The sequence below is a fragment of the Syngnathus typhle genome, linkage group LG4, assembly GCF_033458585.1.
Source record: "Syngnathus typhle isolate RoL2023-S1 ecotype Sweden linkage group LG4, RoL_Styp_1.0, whole genome shotgun sequence".
Taxonomy (NCBI): Eukaryota; Metazoa; Chordata; class Actinopteri; order Syngnathiformes; family Syngnathidae; genus Syngnathus; species Syngnathus typhle.
In genome coordinates, this window is record NC_083741.1 from 5,197,848 (window position 1) to 5,218,070 (window position 20,223).

Consider the following 20,223-nt stretch of genomic DNA (forward strand, 5'->3'; position numbering starts at 1 on the left):
GGAGCCCCGAAGACGGTTGGATAGTCGACGTCGACATCTCTCCGGCAGTTCCTGCAGCTAAACCAGCTCCAAATGTAATGCGCAGCGTTCCCTTGGATCAAGTTGGTGCAGCCGAGAGTGGAGTCATGTTTAATGGACAAAGCATGATCTTCAAAAATTCTGCCCTGGCTAGCGCCCTGGCTAGTGCCATGGCGCTACCATTGTCTCTCGAGACAGACGGATGCCAGAGATTGTATTTTTTCCAGCATAAAATGGCAGTTGGTCAAGAATGTTTATAGTTTGAATAATTATATCATCCCTCCATCTTCTTCTGCTTATCCGGGGTCGGGTTGTGGGGGCAGCAGCTTTAGGAAGGACTCCCAGAATTCCCTCTCCCCAGCCACTTCATCCAGCTCATCCCGGGGGATCCCAAAGCGTTCCCAGGTCAGCTGAGATACATAGTCTCTCCAGCGCGTCCTGGGTCGTCCCCGGGGTCTCCTACCGGTGGGATATGCCCGTACGTAACACCTCCCCAGGGAGGCCTCCAGGAGGCATCCTGATGAGATGCCCCAGTCACCTCATCTGGGTCCTCTCAACGTGGAGGAGTAGCGACTCTACTCCGAGTCTCTCCCTGATGACCGAGCTTCTCACCCTATCTCTAAGGACATCCTGCGGAGAAAACTCAATTCGGCCGATTGTATCCGGGATCTCGTTCTTTCGGTCACGACCCATAGCTTGTGACCATAGGTGAGGGTAGGAGCGTAAATCAACTAGTAAATTAAGAGCTTTGCCTTTTACCTCAGCTCTCTCTTTACCACGACGGACCGGTACAGAGTCCGCATTACTGCCGACGCTGCACCGATCCCCCTGTCGATCTCGCGCTCCATCCTGCCCTCACTCGTGAACAAGACCCCAAGATACTTCAACTCCTCCACTTGGGACAGGATCTCATCCCCGATCCGGAGAGGGCATTTCACCCTTTTCCGACCGAGGACCATGGACTCGGATTTGGAGGTGCTGACCCTCATCCCGACCGCTTCACACTCGGCTGCGAACCGCTCCAGTGAGAGCTGGAGATTACGGCCTGAAGAAGCCAACAGCACCACGTCGTCTGCAAAAAGCAGAGACGCAATGCTGAGGTCCTCAAACTGGACGCGCTCAACGCCTCGGCTGCGCCTAGAAATTCTGTCCATAAAAATTATGAACAGAATCGGTGACAAAGGGCAGCCTTGGCGGAGTCCAACCCTCACTGGGAACGAATCCGAATTACTGCCGGAAATGCGGACCAAACTCTGGCATCGGTGATACGGGGACCGAACCGCTCTTATCAGTTGGCTCTGCACCCCGTACTCCCAAAGCACCATCCACAGAACCTCCCGAGGGACACGGTCGAACGCCTTCTCCAAGTCCACAAAACACATGTGGACTGGTTGGGCGAACTCCCATGCACCCTCGAGGATCCTGCCGAGGGTGTAGAGCTGGTCCACTGTTCCACAGCCAGGACAAAAGCCACACTGCTCCTCCTGAATCCGAGGTTCGACCTCCCGACGGACCCTCCTCTCCAGCACCCCTGAATAGACCTTACCAGGGAGGCTGAGGAGTGTGATTCCCCTGTAATTGGAACACACCCTCCGGTCCCCCTTCTTACAGAGGGGAACCACCACCCCAGTCTGCCAATCCAGAGGCACTGTCCCCAATGTCCACGCAATGTTGTAGAGGCGTGTCAGCCATGACAGCCCCACAACATCCAGAGCCTTTAAGTAATCCGGGTGGATCTCATCCACCCCCGGGGCCTTGCCACCGAGGAGTTTTTTAACTACCTCAATGACTTCGACCTCAGAGATTGGAGAGTCCGCCTCAGAGTCCCCAGGCCCTGCTTCCACAATGGAAGGCGTGTAAAACGAATTGAGGAGGTCTTTGAAGTATTCTCCCGACCGACTCACGACGTACCGAGTCGAGGTCAGCAGCACGCCATACCCACTGTAAACAGTGTTGACGTTGCACTGCTTCCCCCTCCTGAGACGCCGGATGGTGGACCAGAATTTCCTCAAAGTCGTACAGAAGTCATTCTTCATGGCCCGGGTTTTTTCCTCAGCAACCGCCGAAGCCGTGTTCTGCTTGGCAAACCAGTACCTGTTGGCTGCCTCCGGAGTCCCGCAGGCAAAAACGGCCCGATAGGACTCCTTCTTCAGCTTGACGGCATCCCTTACCGCCGGTGTCCACCAGCGGGTTCGGGGATTGCCGCCACGACAGGCATCAACGACCTTACGGCCACAGCACCGGTCGGCCGTCTCCACAATGGAGGCACGGAACATGGACTCAATGTCCCCCGCCTCCCCCGGGACATGGGAAAGCTCTGCCGGAGGTCGGAGTTGAAGCTCTTCCTGACAGGGGTTTCTGCCAGACGTTCCCAGCAGACCCTCATAGGGCGTTTGGGTCTGCCAGGTCGGACCGGCATCTTCCCCCACCGGCGAAGGCCCGGCCACTAGACGCTCCCCTTTGAGCCCCACCTCCAGGCCTGGATCCAGAGGGGGGCCCCAGTGACCCGCGTCCGGGCGAGGGAAATCTGAGTCCATATATGTTTTTCTTCACAAGGGGCTTTTTGAGCCGTGCTTTGTCTGGCCCCTCACCTAGGACACTTTCGCCATGAAGCCCCAGACAACATGGCTCCTAGGATCATTGGGACAGGCAAACCCCTCCACCATGGTAAGGTGACGACTCACGGACGGCTGAATAATTATAATTCATTTTTAATTTCAGGCTAAGTGATGCACGTTGAATCTATTCTGTTACAGACTAAACAGTGTTATTAATAGTTATTCTTTATTGTAAGTTGATCTTTCTTTTTTATTCATATTTTGTTGTCTTTAATGTTAATAACATGGGGGACGCGAAATGTTGTCTTCTCCCTAGGGGGGGCATCACAGAAAATTATTGAGAAGCACTGATCTAAAGAAACACGACGTTACAGATGACAAAAAAACACTGGATATTATATACATCAGCTTAACTACGGAAATTAGTTAATATAGCCACAGTGTTTGAACACTTAAACAGTGACATAGAGACAGAGAGCAGTTCAGTCTAACTCAAGGGTGGGCAAACTACGGCCCGCGGGCCACATCCGGCCCACGGGACCGTTTAATCCGGCCCGCCAACCCTGAACAAATTGTATTATTAAACTTTTTTTTTTTGGTCATTTTGCCTGCAATGACTGCGTTTCCCCAGTAGATGGGGAAGCGCTCGCCTGCGCATTTACTACCGGAAGCCGGAAGCCGTGTCAGAAAGCTCGGTGCACACTCTCAAGTGCGTGTACGTGTACATGGCGCACTCGCGCTCTATTTGTATCAGTCCCAAATTTAGAGCGTGGGCTGTGACGAAAGCATTCTTGTAATTTGCGCGCTGAGCTTTCAGATGCAGTTTTGCGCTAAAGCCACCCACAAACCTTCCCCTGGAATCCTTCCATTAAAATGAGTCGGCCAAGGAAAAAAGCAAGGTGGACACAGTGCCGAGTGTTTAAAAGAGAGTGGCCAATTTGGCTCGACGTACGCGACGTGACGTTCAGCCACATGAACGTCAACATCAACCCGTCACAGATCGAGGTAAACGGACCAACACCTCAGATCTCTCCTAAGAATTGCCACAACAAATTTTACTCCAGACTATGACGCACTAGCAAAAAATCACTGATAGCAGTTTTTTAGTGATTTTTTTTTTTAATGCTGTTAATAAATGCATTTGTTTTCAAAAAACTTATTTGGAATATCCATGCTTTACTACCTACTAAAGGCCAAAATCTTTTATGCAATGACCTTTACAGGTCCCTTATATTACGTCACACAAACACTACGTCCATCTGCTCCTGGTTCGGCCCTCCGGTCCAAATTTAGAACCCAGTTCAGCCCGCGAGTCAAAAAGTTTGCCCACCCCTGGTCTAACTGCATAACCTGTCGACATAGGCAGCCGTGTTATTACACAATCCTCACAGGAGGCTTGGCTGGAAGTTGGCTCCTCCGGGCGAATCATCTTCGGTTTTAAAATAACTATAAAAATTCAGCGATTTTGGTTCAAAATGATACAAAACTATTGAAATTAAAAGGAAAATGACTCTATAATAAAAACAATTGGTTTGTTTTCCCCTTTTCATGATGGCAGGGGAGGCGTGTTCTCCCTTGCCTCCTCTGACCGCACGTCCCTGACCCACACCCACCACCGGATGTAAGGACCTTCTTGGTCATTTCCCAATGAAGACGAAGAAGAGTGGGCGCTGCAGACACTGCCCTACAGGATACACCGACACAAAGTGCTACAAGTGTGATGTCCGTCTTTGCGTCAAAGACAACAGGAACTGTTTCTGGGATTATCACTGCTAATGAACGAAGAAGAAGAAGATGAAGTGGATTGATATTTGAAGTAGTGTTAGCCTTGATTCTGCATGGACCTAGTATACTGAGCGTGTGTTTGAGTTACTTTTGCAATAGCCAGTAGGTGGGATGCTACTTTATTGGGTGTGACGGATGCTCGGTTTTGGCTGGTGGGCTTTTGTGCCGCTCCTAGACCAGGGGTCCCCAAACCTTTTCCAATGAAGGCCGCATAACCTTTCCCTTCTCTGATGGGGGGCCGGGGTCAGTTTCTAACAGAAAAAGTGTGACAATCACAGGTGTCCCTAAATGTAATCATTTAGTGTTTTCCAGAAAACATGCTGACACTCCAGCGCACCACACATATCCAAATATTAATAACCCTTTCTGAGATCAAATAGCCCTCTCTGGGTTCTTTACAGAATAAAATGACGTGGAAAATATATAGGCCAATAACACTATTTATGAACTCGATAAAGAATCAAATAACCCTCAGTGGGTTCTTAACAGAAAGAAAGTTATGCTGTGCCGTGCACAATCCTAGGTAAAAGTTCAACTTAGCTTGAGACCCCATTCTTCCATCTCCCGGCTCATGCGTCCCGTTAAACCCAGAGACACGCCCACCATACTTGGGGCCCCGTCAGTCGTGACGCTGGCAACCTTTGCCCAGTCCAGATCCAACTGTTGCATGGTTTTACATACTTTGTCGAAAACATCCTCCCCAGTCGTAGTGCCTTTCAAGCTTTGTAGGGATGCCAGCTCCTCGCACATCTCAAAGTTTGCGGTAACTCCACGAATAAAATAAGAAGCTCCGCGGTGTCAAGTCAACTTTATTTGTATAGCCCTAAATCACAAGCAGTCTCAAAGGGCTTCACATAGACAAACAATTGACAATTATTCTTAAAGCATCCCCTGATCTTAAACTGAACGCTGATCCATTGCCCCCCACCAGAAGAGCAGTTTTATCTGAGCTAAAGAAACACCAACAAGTGCTCAGAGAGGATAGAATTTAGGGGCCTTTTGAGGTTGCTGAACTGGAGAAAGTCCTGCAGGGCCTGAAATGTGGAAAGGCAGCAGGATATGACAACATCTCTCCAGAGTTCATGGAACACCTTGGCCACCGAGCCCAAACCTGGCTGACACAATTCTACACTAGGATTGTAAAAACAAACTCGATCCCAAAGAAATGGCGGACAGCAAAAATTATTGCCATACCAAAACCTGGCAAAGACCACAAACTGCCAGCTAGCTACCGCCCAATCTCCCTACTCAGCGTTCCTTTCAAAATCTTGGAACGACTACTTTTACAACGTATTTTGCCGGGAGTAGAGGAACTTCTTTGTGTGGATCAAGCAGGTTTCCGCAAGGACCGCAGCACAGGAGAACAAGTACTGGCCCTATCCACCTTCATCGAAAATGGTTTCAAGAGCAGACTGAAGACAGGAACTGTGTTCCTCGATCTCACAGCCGCCTATGATACTGTCTGGCAAAAAAACACAGAACATTCTGAAGGACACTTCCCACCCTGGCCACTCCCTTTTCGAACTGTTGCCATCAGGCAGACGGTACAGAGCAATTAGGTCAAGGACTAGCAGATTTGCCAACAGTTTTTACCCTACAGAGGTAGTCGCATTGAATGCAGCTAAACGTAAATGATTATGCCTGTGTATGTTCTTCTTCTGTGGGTTTTAGCTTGTATTTTTTAAATCTTTTATTCTATTCATTCAGTTTATTTTTTTATCTCATGCGCGGATCGGTTGGCAGTTTTTAAATTTCGTTGTACATGTTACAATGACAAATAAAGATCTATCTATCTATCTATCTATCTATCTGTCTGTCTGTCTGTCTGTCTGTCTGTCTGTCTGTCTGTCTGTCTGTCTGTCTGTCTGTCTGTCTGTCTGTCTATCTATCTACAAAAGCGCTCCCTGCCTAGGCAACGCCAATAATACAAACTGCTGACAAACAGAAGGTTCAGAGTTCACCTGGAGAAGGCAGACAAACAGGCTACTACAAGGCTCAGTTCTAGCTCCAACGTTGTTCAATCTCTACATAAATGACCTACCCACCACCAAATAGCAAATATGGGAATTCAACTATGCATATGATCCGTCTGGCATTTCAGGCACCAGACTTCGACCAACTGGAACGGGTGCTCACAGAAGATCTTGCCAAATTAGACCAGTTCTGTAAAACCTGGCGCCTAAAGCCAAGCCCAGCAAAAACTGTATCCAGCGTATTCCATCTCCATAATGCAAAAGCTGCCAGAGAACTAAACATCTACCTGGGTGGACTCAACCTGAAGCACGCCTCCAACCCAACCTACCTTGGAGTGACCCTTGACCGGACCCTATCTTTTAAGGAACACCTAAAAGGGACGGCAGGCAAAGTTAAATCAAGGAACAACCGTTTCTGGACACTCGCTGGTGTGAAATGGGGGGCAGCAGCGTCCACACTGCGCACCTCGGCACTGGCCCTTGGATACTCTGCAGCTGAATATTGTGCCCCTGTCTGGTCAAGGTCCCCCCACACACATGATGTGGACACCCAGCTCAACACATGAGGACCATAACTGGGACTGTCCGCTCAACCCCACTCCCCTGGCTTCCTCCACAAACCACAATCTCACATACTAGTCTCTTTTTTCCAGGTGGGTGAGGGCTGACTGGAGGGCAGAGCAGATTGCATCCTCAGAGGACCGTTTGGCTCGGTATGCAAACTGGAAGGGGTCAAGGGTGGGGGGGGAGAATAGATCTGATGTGTGTCATGACAAGCCGCTCAAAGTACTACTTAATGATGGGTGTCAGCGCCACGGGGCGGTAGTAATTGAAGCAGGATGGGGCAGTTTTATTCTGCACAGGTATGATGGTGGCAGCCTTGAAAAATGATGGGATGATGGCTTGTTGCAGGGAAGTGTTAAAGATGTCTATGAAGACACCCTTAAACTCCTCAATGCAGTCCTTCACCACTTGACCTGGGATTTTGTCTGGGCCTGCTGCCTTACGGGTGTTGATAGCAGCAAGTGTCCCCCTCACGCTATCGGCAGAGAGGCACAGGGGCTGCTCGTGTGGAGAGGGAGGGGTCTTCAGCGGGCAAGTGCTGTTCTGAGCGTCAAAGCGAGCAAAGAAGCCGTTCAGATCGTCGAGCAGAGGGATGTTGCTCTCACAGCTCTGCGGCGCGGGCTTTTAGTTCGTGATGGTCTGAATGCCTTGCCATAGGCCCCGTGTGTTCCTGCTGTCTTTGAAGTGGGCGGTAATCTTGCAAGTGAATGCCTTTTTTGCTTCCTTGATGCCACGGGACAGTTTGGCCCTCGCCGTTCTCATGCCAGCTTCATCCCCAGCCCTGTAGGCTTCGTCTCTGGCCCTCAGCAGCCTGAGGACATCCCCTGTCAGCCATGGCTTCCAGTTAGCCCGAGTGACGATGTTTTTTGTGTGGGTCACATCATCAATGCACTTTGTGATGTAAGAGGTTACAGAGTCTGTATACTCCTCTATGTCTGTCTGATTGTTGTAAGTGGCTGCCTGGTTAAACATTTCCCAGTCTGTTGTGTCAAAGCAGTATTCAAGAGCATCAGAGGCTCCCTCAGGCCACACTTTTACCTGTTTGCGAACCGGCCTGTATGCTTTCACTCTTTGTCTGTACGTGGGCATCAGCATAACAGCGATATGGTCAGAAAGTCCAATGCGGGGGAGGGGGGTGGCTTCTGAAGCTCCTTTATGCGCAGTGTAGACCAGGTTAAGGAAGCTCTCTCCTCGAGTTGGAAAATCAACATGCTGGTGTAGCTTTGGAAAAACAGTCTTCAGGTCTGCATGATTAAAATCCCCAGCGAAGATGCTGAAACCGTCAGGGTGCGCCGTCTGTTGTTCACTGACAGCCTGGTACAGTTCACTAAGAGCCGTGATCCTGTCGCTTTCAACGTTGGAAGGCGGGATGTATACCGCCACTAACAGAATCGCAGTAATTTCCCTTGGCAGGTAAAAAGGACCGCACTTTAAGACCACAAACTCCACCAGTGGCGAGCAGTGTTTGCATACAACCACAGTTTACAATAGACAAGATTTTACTTTTACTTCAAAGTCAAAATTTTCAGATTTCTCGGAAGTCTCATTTCAACATATTCTGGGCAAAGATAGTTAAAGTGAAAGTCTTTCAGAACAGGCACGATTGCATCAAAAACACCTTGGTTGAACAAAATTTCTAACCCTAACCCTAACCCAATCATTCCTTTCGGACTCCAAATGACAAAATGGCACCATGCTCTCTGTAAAACCGCATGCTGGCATCTGTGCAAACAGAATGGATAGATCAGTATATTTTTTAAAATCACTAACAATCATAACAATTTCAAAGATGGATTGGTACAGGTCCTGTAAGGTCCTGTATATTCCCCCCTTGCATTAGCTGTGTCATTATAACAATAATACATATAATATTATTGATAGCATAATAACAAAGTTGTGACTTCCAAATGTTCAATTTTCATGAAAGTTGGCAATACGAGGTTAGTTTGGTTCGCTTGCAAGACCTCACATGAGTGAGAGCTATCACCCAATAAATTTTACCCATCGACTAAAACGGCTTTCCTTCAGCTGAATTTCAGGTCTCTGCATGTCAGTGAACGTTTAAGTTGTTCCACACTTTGTCGATTAATTCTCAGGAAAGTAAGCAACACGAAATTACCGAGCACGACCTAACCGGAGTGAGAGCGAGCACTATCGCAAAATAAATCTTACCTTTCGACCAAAACGGCTTTCTTCCTGACATTGAGGCCTCTGCATGTCAGCTAACGTTTGAGTTGTTGGCAACAGAACCGTGTTGGAATTTTGTCCTGGTACATCGTCCTCCTCCAAAATGATGCGTGCAGCTGCAGTGCCCATTCCAATGTTTGTCCGAATGTTCACATCCGCTGAATATTTATGAGCAAACGTGACGTCATTTGTGATCAACCCCATAAACCATTTATTTTCTGTGGCCAGTAGGTGGTGCTACCACTACGATGAAAAATAAGTACGTAAATCTCTTCAGGCCTGGCCACCATAATGACCACACCCTTTGCCAAAAAGCCATAATACTGCCATATTTTAAAAAAAGGCATAGAGCCACTAAAATGTGCCTCTTGTAGCTCTATTTCATTGCTGAATTTGGATTACAAACTAATTTTTTAAAGTGCTAACAAATAAGATAAGATCTAGTATGTCAGGACACTGTACCGTATATACTTATCCACCATAATCTTCTTAATCAGTTATATCTGACTCCAGCAAAAGATCATAAAGGAAAGCCGAATCCTATCTGAGACATACATGTTTCCAATGTGCTGCTGATATGGGTTTTTTCCTACACTATACCTTCATGTGGAAAGGTGAGATTTCTGGATTGACTTGTGTGTTGCCTTGACTAAGATCTCTCAAATTTTATTGCCGGTTGATTCAGAATTTTGTTTGCTGGGGAGCATTAATAAATTGGATAAAGACTCAACAAGTTTCAATAAAACATTCTGGAAATAGCACTGGCTGTCGCCAGAAAGTGCATTGCTAATTCCCCTTTATCCTTAACTAGATAGTAATTAAAGATGAATAATTGGCTGCCTTTAGAAAAAGTAACATACATATGACCTTACCTTTATTCATGTTTGCCAATACTATTTAGATTTTGTGGATACCGTAATATTGGAATGTAACTGACCTAATTTTACTGTAAATATTGTGAATTTCCGAAAGTTTTTTTATTTTTTATGAATGAATGAAACACACTTTTAGGAATTGGGTGAGTGCCAGTAATTCCTTTTTTGAAAAAAAAATATTTTTATTAAATTAAAATTATTTTTATTTTTATTATTTTCTTTGTTTGTTGGGAGTTTAATTCTATGAACTGATAAATTAAAGTATTCAAAAGAAAAGCCACTATACACAAGAGAAACAAGTTTGTGCTGTTGATATAGTCTCCTGTTCAGCAGAGGCTTCACGTTTGCTCCCATGTACTTTGCTAAAAACTCAATTTAAAGCCAAATGAGAACTTCAAAAGAGATGACTACAAATGTAGATGTCAAAGCTACATTTATTGATGCTTTGACCAGATTTGATCATTTATAATCACAACAGTTTGTGAATGTGTCACTGTACTTGGTAGGTAAGCTGTAGTCTTTGGTAATGTGAGTTTATATCAGGCTGGGACTGTGTATGTGTGTTTTCAATGGGCAGAGAAGAGTAGTGTTCACCAGGAAAAGTTGACAGCAGCAGCTCTTCCGAGGCATTGCCTGCAGACCAAGCACAAACAGTTTTCTTCTCTTTACAATACACACATACACAAAGAGCAATACTTTTTGTAGTAATGAACTCATGAATTCATCAATAATGTTTTTCCTCACTCTGTCTCAACCCTGATAATAGATGATGGTGTGGGTAGGATTAAAAGTACATGAAAGTCAGTTTCGATTTTGTTTAATGTTCTACAGTGGTATAGTCAGTGTTCTGCCCTCAGAATTGTTTTATTGATGTTAGAAAGGTAGGTGAACTTAAAACTGAATCTGCTGAGTGTGTGCTTTATGCTGGGAAGTGTTTTCTTTCAGATCTGATGAAGGCGGAAGTACAAGCCGAAACATGTCAGGTAATGCAACCTAAAATATCTTGTTTGAGATAAAAGAACGAGTGAAGGGATTGACAAGTGAAAACAAAATGAACTTAGTACAACTATACACAAGTGGTTATTTGTCGTTTAGAAGCGAATCGGATCTTTATTTTGAAATGTACAGGACGTTGTGCACATTTTTTGTTAAAGTAACTTGACTACTAATGAGTTTGAGAGACGTTAGGACTACTTGCGCCATCCAGGCGAATCTTTCTCCTCTCCTTATGCTCACGGAAGCAATGACTGCAAGTTATAATCATTTTGTTGGACAACTTTATTACTGTTTATAAGAAGAATACTGCAGAAGAAACTAAGTGTTTTGTATATATATATATATATACGTATACTTACGTTTTGGGGGGAATTTCTAGCAGCATGGGCAATAATTAGAGGTATCAATGTTTTTTATTTATGTCATCGCTAACACACACTGGGCGATTATTACAATATGGGCGATAATTTGAATAAATACTGTATATATATATATATATATATATATATATACGGTATTTATGGATGTATATATATATATATACCGTTTTTTTCCGTGTATAGTGCGCAAAATCTTACTAATTTATTGTCCTAAAATCTGGGGTGCGCATTATACATGGGTACAATTTCTTATAAATTTTTTTCTTTTTTTTTTTAATTTTTTTTTTTTTTTTAAAGAAAGTCATGGTACAACAAAACCAACAACAGGACTGACCGACAAAGTCATGGAACAAAAAGACAGGGTGACATTACCAAAGACAGGAACAGAAACCAAACAGACATCATGACAGTAACACATGCAATGATCCGACGGTGAGCGAGGGGCAGACAGGACTTAAATACAAAACACGTTACATCGATTGAGGTGACACAGGAAGAGAGGGGCGACGCGAACAGAAACTATGGCAACCTAGACACATAGCAAAACTGGGGACGAGACATGACAGATCTCCCCCGAAATAAAACTTGAAATCACCTTTCTTCTTGTTTGTTGTCAATCGCGCATTGCATTCAGCCATCCTGCCCAACACACTTACTTAGTAAAATTCATAATTGACGACACATCGTTTGATGCGATGGTGCAATCCTTGATGGTGTGTTATTGTCAAATATTGTTTGTTTTTTAATCTCCATCGCGGACCGGACGTCATACGGAGGCCGCCATTACAGATGCGCAGAACGGATGCGCAAGACACGTCAGCTATATTAAGAGCGAGAGTTGTTTTCTTCCTATTAGTTTCAATTCACAGTTTAATTCGAAGTTTCAATCAGCAAATAACAAAATGCGTATTAGAGGTAATATTTTATTTCACAACACTTTGCCTTGTTCCTTTGTTGTCTGCTGTTCATCCTAAAACACAAAGGCGCTCTTTAAGCAATGCGACAGTGAGCGCCCGGCGCGCTGCGGTTGCGCGACCGCACCAAATTAAGCTCCCTGCGCAGTGCGCACTGAGGTCCACTTAAATTTTAGAAAGTACATCAGGACTTTAAAAATATCTTCTAAATTTCAGCGACGGCTCTGTCACAATAATGCGACCAGCGCGGTGCAGTTGGGCTGTCGTCGGCGCGCTACGGTTGAGCGTTCTCTCTCGCACTCTCTCTCTCGCTCTCTCTCGCTCTCGCACACACGCGCACACGGGCACACGCGCGCACATGCGCACACACGCAAACCGGATATCATACGGAGGCCGCCATTACAGATGCGCAGAACGGATGCGCAAGACACGTCAGCTATATAAAGAGCGAGAGTTCAGTTCTCTACCTAAATCCGTATTACAGGTAATATTTTATTTCACAACACTTTGACTTGTTCCTTTCTTCTCTGCTGTTCACTTCAAACACGCTCCATGCGACCGCAATGCTCTCGTATCAGACGCTTGCTCGATCACCTGCTCGTTTGCTGTCTGTCACAATGTATCCTACACAAATCCGAAACATTTGTTGCGGCTCCGAGTCACAACGAGGGGCAAGTTTTGGTTTCCAAGGTTGTTTTTATTCCTCTTCAACGTCTCTCCCATACAGAGCCGCCTTCTTCACGTCCGCACGCCTTTTTCACATGCGCGCACGGAGCACGGTGGTGCGTTTACGGGCAGTCGGAGAAATCAACGTCAACAAAAAAATTACATCCAGCCTAGTTAAGACCATACCAAAGACTATAAAAATGGGACCCATTGCCTCCCTGCGTGTGTGACGATCATTGGGACTTAAAAGAAAAACATTTTTTTAAAAAAATTCATAAAAATTGGGTGCATATTATACATGGGTACAGGCTTTTTTCCAGCATCAGCATGCCATTTTTAGGGTGCGTATTATGCAGGCATGTCAAACTTAGTTTGGCTCTGGGGCCGGATCCAGAGTTTCTTTTCTCAGGTGGGCCGGATCAGTAAAAGAATGTCAACTCCAACTATTTAGCTTTGTTTTTCAGTACTATGCTTTATCATTCAGCCTACATTTGTAGCCTACCCTACATATTATAATCACGGATGACAAGGGATCTTTTCTAAGCATAACACATTTATTCACAAACAATGGAGAAAAAAATGATTTTCATGTTTGGCATTGAATGTGTTAACAACTGGTTTATTTTAACAGTTGAGTGAATGCAGTTTTACACCTGAACCAACTCACCACACTAAACAAACTCAAGTGGGAGCTATGAGAAAAAATACCGTTTTTTTCCGTGTATAGTGCGCCCCCATGTATAGTACGCACCCCTAAAAATGGCATGCCGATGCTGGAAAAAAGCTTCTACCCATGTATAATACGCACCCAATTTTTATGAATTTTTTAAAAAAAAATTTTTAATTTTTTTTTTTTTTTTAAGTCCCAATGATCGTCACACACGCAGGGAGGCGATGGGTCCCATTTTTATAGTCTTTGGTATGGTCTTAACTAGGCTGGATGTAATTTTCTTTGTTGGCGTTGATTTCTCCGACTGCCCGTAAACGCACCACCGCGCTCCGTGCGCATGGAGCGTGTTTGAAGTGAACAGCAGAGAAGAAAGGAACAAGGCAAAGTGTTGTGAAATAAAATATTACCTGTAATACGGATTTAGGTAGAGAACTTGTCATGTAACATGGGAATTGGGGAACAAATGGTGCAAGAGAATGAGTATGGATTGCTCCCAGGAATAAATTGGCAGGGCGGACATTCCAAAATTTAAACAGCAGATGGGGCAAAATCAGAGTTAAATAGTAGGGAGTGAATTGGCCAAACTGAAATTCCAAAATTTTCCAAAAGATGGTGCCAAATCGTAGCCAGAAACCAAAATTGAGCGTGGTCTGATCAATGGAACACACACGAGAGCACAAAGGTGGTTTTTATTATTCTTTTAATTGTATTTTATTTTACTAGCTTGGCTGAAATATATTCTGTAACCGCTTAAAGCAATATTATCACAGAATTGGACTAAGCTGCCCACCCTTATGAGAATAGGGGTGTGTTAAAAAGGGTAAAACAAATGAGTTCTTGGTTTTATTATTTCATTTTATTTTTATGTTTTATTTCAATTGCTTGGCTGAAATATATTCTGTAACGGCTTAAAGCAATATTATCACAGAATTGGACTAAGCTGCCCACCCTTATGAGAATAGGGGTGTGTTAAAAAGAGAAAAGAAAGAGATCAATTCAAAGGCTTTGATTTATTTTGATTTAATGGTTGACCAAAGTCTGACTTTAAAGTATTGGTTTTAAAAAAGGAGAAGTAAAGAAAAGAGGAAGCAGGGTGCCTGCCAAGGGGGGTTTCCACAGAATTTCAGTGGAAAGAGTGAGCCGGAAACAAGCTGCCCGGAAAAACCGCAGGGGATGAGCGTGGGAAGCTGGACAGTATAGAAGCCGTAGGCGTGGGAAACTGGACGGTATAGAGGCAAGCGGAAAAGGGAAGGGCCAGAAAAGTCTATAAAAAGGCCACCCTGGCCATCGACAGGGCTCTCTCCTGATCGCGGTCAAGTGAACAGAAGCCGATAGGAGTTTCAAGACTTTTTCCAAAGCCTTCGAGATTTTTGTGTGAGACGCAAGATTGCTGGCACGGATTAACTTGGATTCACTCAAAAGAATTGGACTGGACAATTTTGCTTGAGAAACTAGGTGAGAGGACCGACTCCTTCTGTATCTCCGTGCGGGAAGGGAGCCAAATTATCGGGGTAGTGGGATCCCCTCATGGCCAAAACTAGTTTCTAAATTAGATTTATAGAGATAAGATCGAATTGATCACTCGACTTTATTTCCACCAAAAAATAACCCCCAATTGGTACCCTCATTTTCCTCTTTTCTGATTTAATTGTTGCAATCAAAATTACTCCGGGATTGAATGATTGTATTTGCAAGGGCATCAGTGAGTGGAATTGTTCAGTTTTTGGAGGATTGTGATTTGTAATTTTATTTCAAGTTTCATCAATAAAAAGAGTTGTATATACTCATTTAATTCGTTGAGCGCTAATTTGTATAATTTATGCAGTCGATTGTTTGTGGATGGGTTGATGAGTCGATTTATTAACGGGAGATTTTAAGAATTAGAGACTAAAGAATCAGATTTATTTCCAAACTTTGTTTTGCCATACTTCTGCTAATTTGATTTACTTCCGAAAAAAAGAGAAGTGGGCTTGCGGCTTTCGCAAAAGCAGAACGGGGCCGATCAAAGTATTTAATTTACTCGGGCCGCATCAAGAGCCGCTTTGGATGATTTTGAGGGGTTAATTTGCCTTCAGAAGTAATTACGCCTGTACGGTTAAGTGTTTATATAGACAACATTGGAATTAGTGATTAATGTATTAAAGTTCTCTTTTCAACCCTATCATTGTCATACTGTAGTCAATCTGACTTTCCACTGAAAAAAGGGAAGTAATCTCGTTACTTCCCCAACCCGGCCACAGCAGGGCCATATTAAAAGTTACTTCGGCGAGAGCAGCGCTACGGGGCGCTATAGACTAACGAATCCCTGAGGCCTTAACAGAGGCATCTAAAAGCATCCGTAACGAATTACCAACATCAAACAAATGAAGGGAGCCATCATTACGGCGTGGTCATACCGGCGACTTGCCTCGAATTGAGTTACTCGGCTTGCGCGTCGGATGATTTAAGCGGGATTGACGTCGTATAGAAGTTAGGTTGATTCCAAGAGGATTAATTTGACTCGGGTGGTCAGCTGCGGACGAGTCCCTTCGCCCCGGCTTATCGAACCCGTTACCGGGGAGCCGGAGGCACTTTATTGGAAAGTGCACGTTTGACATTTTGGCGCCCAACGAGTTGAGGGGGGTTGTGAGTTAAGATTTATTAATAGATGTTTGCTCGCAGCTCCAAAACGAACCTGTGTGGAGTTTTTTCAGTTTTTTCTTCCCAATAACTGTCATAATTCCACTCACTGATACAAACAAATGTCAGAACGGCCTTGAGTGACATAAAAACAGTCTCTTTAAGGAATAGAGTTTCCTAGAAAAGAACCTTTGAAGCACGGAAGGATTAGAACTGTTTTGTGTCATAGTAAACGGTGACCGCTACCCCTTAGCACGTTACGTTAAGGATGAGTAAAGATGATCTCCTTCTTAACTTGTATTTGTATGGAATACTAAAAATAACATTAGTGGTGTACGCAGAGTATGCGGCACATCTTGCTAGGGCTAGAGGGGTCGGTACATGGGCACGGATCTCGGGTACAGACAGGGAAGGCGGACCATTCGATGAAGAACCAGTGGATGTTTTAGAGTTCATCCGAAAACCGAAGCCAAGAAGGAGGCAGACACCTTGAAGACCGAACAAGAGTTTATTCTTGAAAAAGTCAAAGTTTTCTCTCTTCTGCATTTTCCTCTTCCTTTTTTAATTTTTATTTTTATTTTATTTTAAGTTGTAGTTAGATATATATTATATATATATAGATATATATATATATATGTATATATATATATATATATATATATATATTTTTATTTTTTTTATTTTTTTTTTTTCTTTTCTCTTCCCTCCTCACAAAAGACTGAGTGGGAAAATTGGACGACGCTGAGTGGATTACAAAATTTTTGTTCCTGAACAAGTGGATTACCATCTGTTTGTTTCCCGACGCTGAGTGGATTACAAATTTTTTGTTCCTGAACAAGTGGATTACAATCTTTTTGTTTCCTGACGCTGAGTGGATTACAAATTTTTTGTTCCTGAACAAGTGGATTACCATCTTTTTGTTTCCTGACGCTGAGTGGATTACAAATTTTTTGTTCCTGAACAAGTGGATTACCATCTTTTTGTTTCCTGACGCTGAGTGGATTACAAATTTTTTGTTCCTGAACAAGTGGATTACCATCTTTTTGTTTCCCGACGCTGAGTGGATTACAAATTTTTTTGTTCCTGAACAGGTGGATTACCATCTCTTTGTTTCCCGACGCTGAGTGGATTACAAATTTTTTGTTCCTGAACAAGTGGATTACCATCTGTTTGTTTCCCGACGCTGAGTGGATTACAAATTTTTTGTTCCTGAACAAGTGGATTACAATCTTTTTGTTTCCTGACGCTGAGTGGATTACAAATTTTTTGTTCCTGAACAAGTGGATTACCATCTTTTTGTTTCCTGACGCTGAGTGGATTACAATTTTTTTGTTCCTGAACAAGTGGATTACCATCTGTTTGTTTCCCGACGCTGAGTGGATTACAAATTTTTTGTTCCTGAACAAGTGGATTACAATCTTTTTGTTTCCTGACGCTGAGTGGATTACAAATTTTTTGTTCCTGAACAAGTGGATTACCATCTTTTTGTTTCCTGACGCTGAGTGGATTACAAATTTTTTGTTCCTGAACAAGTGGATTACCATCTTTTTGTTTCCTGACGCTGAGTGGATTACAAATTTTTTGTTCCTGAACAAGTGGATTACCATCTTTTTGTTTCCCGACGCTGAGTGGATTACAAAATTTTTTGTTCCTGAACAGGTGGATTACCATCTCTTTGTTTCCCGACGCTGAGTGGATTACAAATTTTTTGTTCCTGAACAAGTGGATTACCATCTGTTTGTTTCCCGACGCTGAGTGGATTACAAATTTTTTGTTCCTGAACAAGTGGATTACAATCTTTTTGTTTCCTGACGCTGAGTGGATTACAAATTTTTTGTTCCTGAACAAGTGGATTACCATCTTTTTGTTTCCTGACGCTGAGTGGATTACAAATTTTTTGTTCCTGAACAAGTGGATTACCATCTTTTTGTTTCCTGACGCTGAGTGGATTACAAATTTTTTGTTCCTGAACAAGTGGATTACCATCTTTTTGTTTCCCGACGCTGAGTGGATTACAAATTTTTTTGTTCCTGAACAGGTGGATTACCATCTCTTTGTTTCCCGACGCTGAGTGGATTACAAATTTTTTGTTCCTGAACAAGTGGATTACCATCTCTTTGTTTCCCGACGCTGAGTGGATTACAAATTTTTTGTTCCTGAACGAGTGGATTACAAAATTTTTGTTCCTGAACAAGTGGATTACCATCTTTTTGTTTCCCGACGCTGAGTGGATTACAAATTTTTTGTTCCTGAACAAGTGGATTACAATCTTTTTGTTTCCTGACGCTGAGTGGATTACAAATTTTTTGTTCCTGAACAAGTGGATTACAACAGTTTCGTCTCCCGAAGCATTGGGGACTACAAGCGTTGTTGCTGGGGTCATCTGGTGGACTACAAATTATTAATATTTGAATTAATTTTTAGTCGTAACGGTTAAAATTTTTTTTTTTTTATTATGGTAATTTTTTTCCTTCTTTCTTTTCTTTCTTTTCCTTTTTTTCTTTCTCGCTCCTTCCCCTTTTTCTTTTTATTGTCTCGTTACTTTTTCTGTTGAGTGCAACAGTTGAAGCAGAACGAGGGTAGTGAGGATTTTAGCAGTACAGGAGAAAAACGACCGGTCAATACGATCCTCTTACGGCTTGTCTGGTTCATGTTGTTAAATTGTTGGCAGCCATCTGTGACTTACAGGTTCCCCAGAATTGTAAGACTGAGGGGCCTCGGGCTGATGATTAGACATCACTTTTTGTATGTGACAATAATGTTTGAATTGCAATTTACTGTTGAATATACCCTGTTCAAAGTATCCTGTCAGTAGAGTGACTGAATAGGATAATCAGAAAAGATAAAGAGTGCATCCCGCCGTTGAGAGCATCAATAGGTGAGGCAGGAGATCTCACTTTGGTGCTCTGAGTAGAGGCGACGCAGAAGGCGCCGCTGAGTAACTAGGAGCTGTATCGTCCCTATTCCGATTGCGCACGGAAAGGCTTCGAGAAGAGGCAGCTCAACCCTACAACTGAAGACACTGCTACTCAAGGAAAGGATGGCTAGCAGTGTCAGAGGAACGGACCCCGAATCTGGTCATCCGACCGAGGGAACCAGGCACGAGGGGTCTAATCCAGACCCTCTAGGACGACATGAAGAACCAGTATGTGTGATACTGTATGGAGGAGGCTTGGAAAAGTGGCCTCAGAAATGGACCGACTACATAGTGGGATCAAACCCGTCGATCGAGGCGGAAAGCCTCTCGACGCAAGTAAAAGAAGCCATCAAGAGAGATGGAAAATTTTTTGCCGAACAACCAGGAGAAGATGGATTACCAATTATAGTGTCAGCCCACCCTGAGAGGGGCTACACTAGAAGAGAAGCACCTGAATGGTGTGAATGGGGGGCAAAGATGGTGGAGGAATGTAATATGGTAAAACTGATAAGCACAAGTACAGATTTGGACTCAATAGTAAAAATGCTGTCCAACGAAGCTGGCATCAAAGGCGAGCTGGCAACTCCATTACCTGAGGAAGTGAAGGCAGTGCCTCGCTATTACGAGTGCATGCAATATTTGACAAAAATGAGAACCATTTTAGAGAAAAAGACTAATCGACCAGTATTTTCCAGTGAGGAAGAAGAGGAAGTGCCTAACGAGGAGGGAGGATTGGGCACGAGCAGAGACACAGGGGAGGTTTGGGGGGGCAGGGACACTCGGCACGGAGGTGCTCGTGGGCCGAAGTTTAATCTCCTCTTCCGGAAAGACCCCCTGCCGTCTCTGCCAGAAGAATCAACAAAAAAAGTAATTGTTGGAAATGGAGTGCTGATGTGTCAATTTGTTGGAGATATTTGGTCACTGACAGGAGATGCCCTCATTGTGTTCACCAACGATCAATTCCGTGCATGGAACCAAACCTTTGATTCACGGCTGAGATTAATGGCCGGGGAAAAATATATTGAAGACCTGCACGATGCGAGACGACAAATGGAACATGACCCGGAGGATCTTACTTTCATTTTTACAAATGGAGGAAGA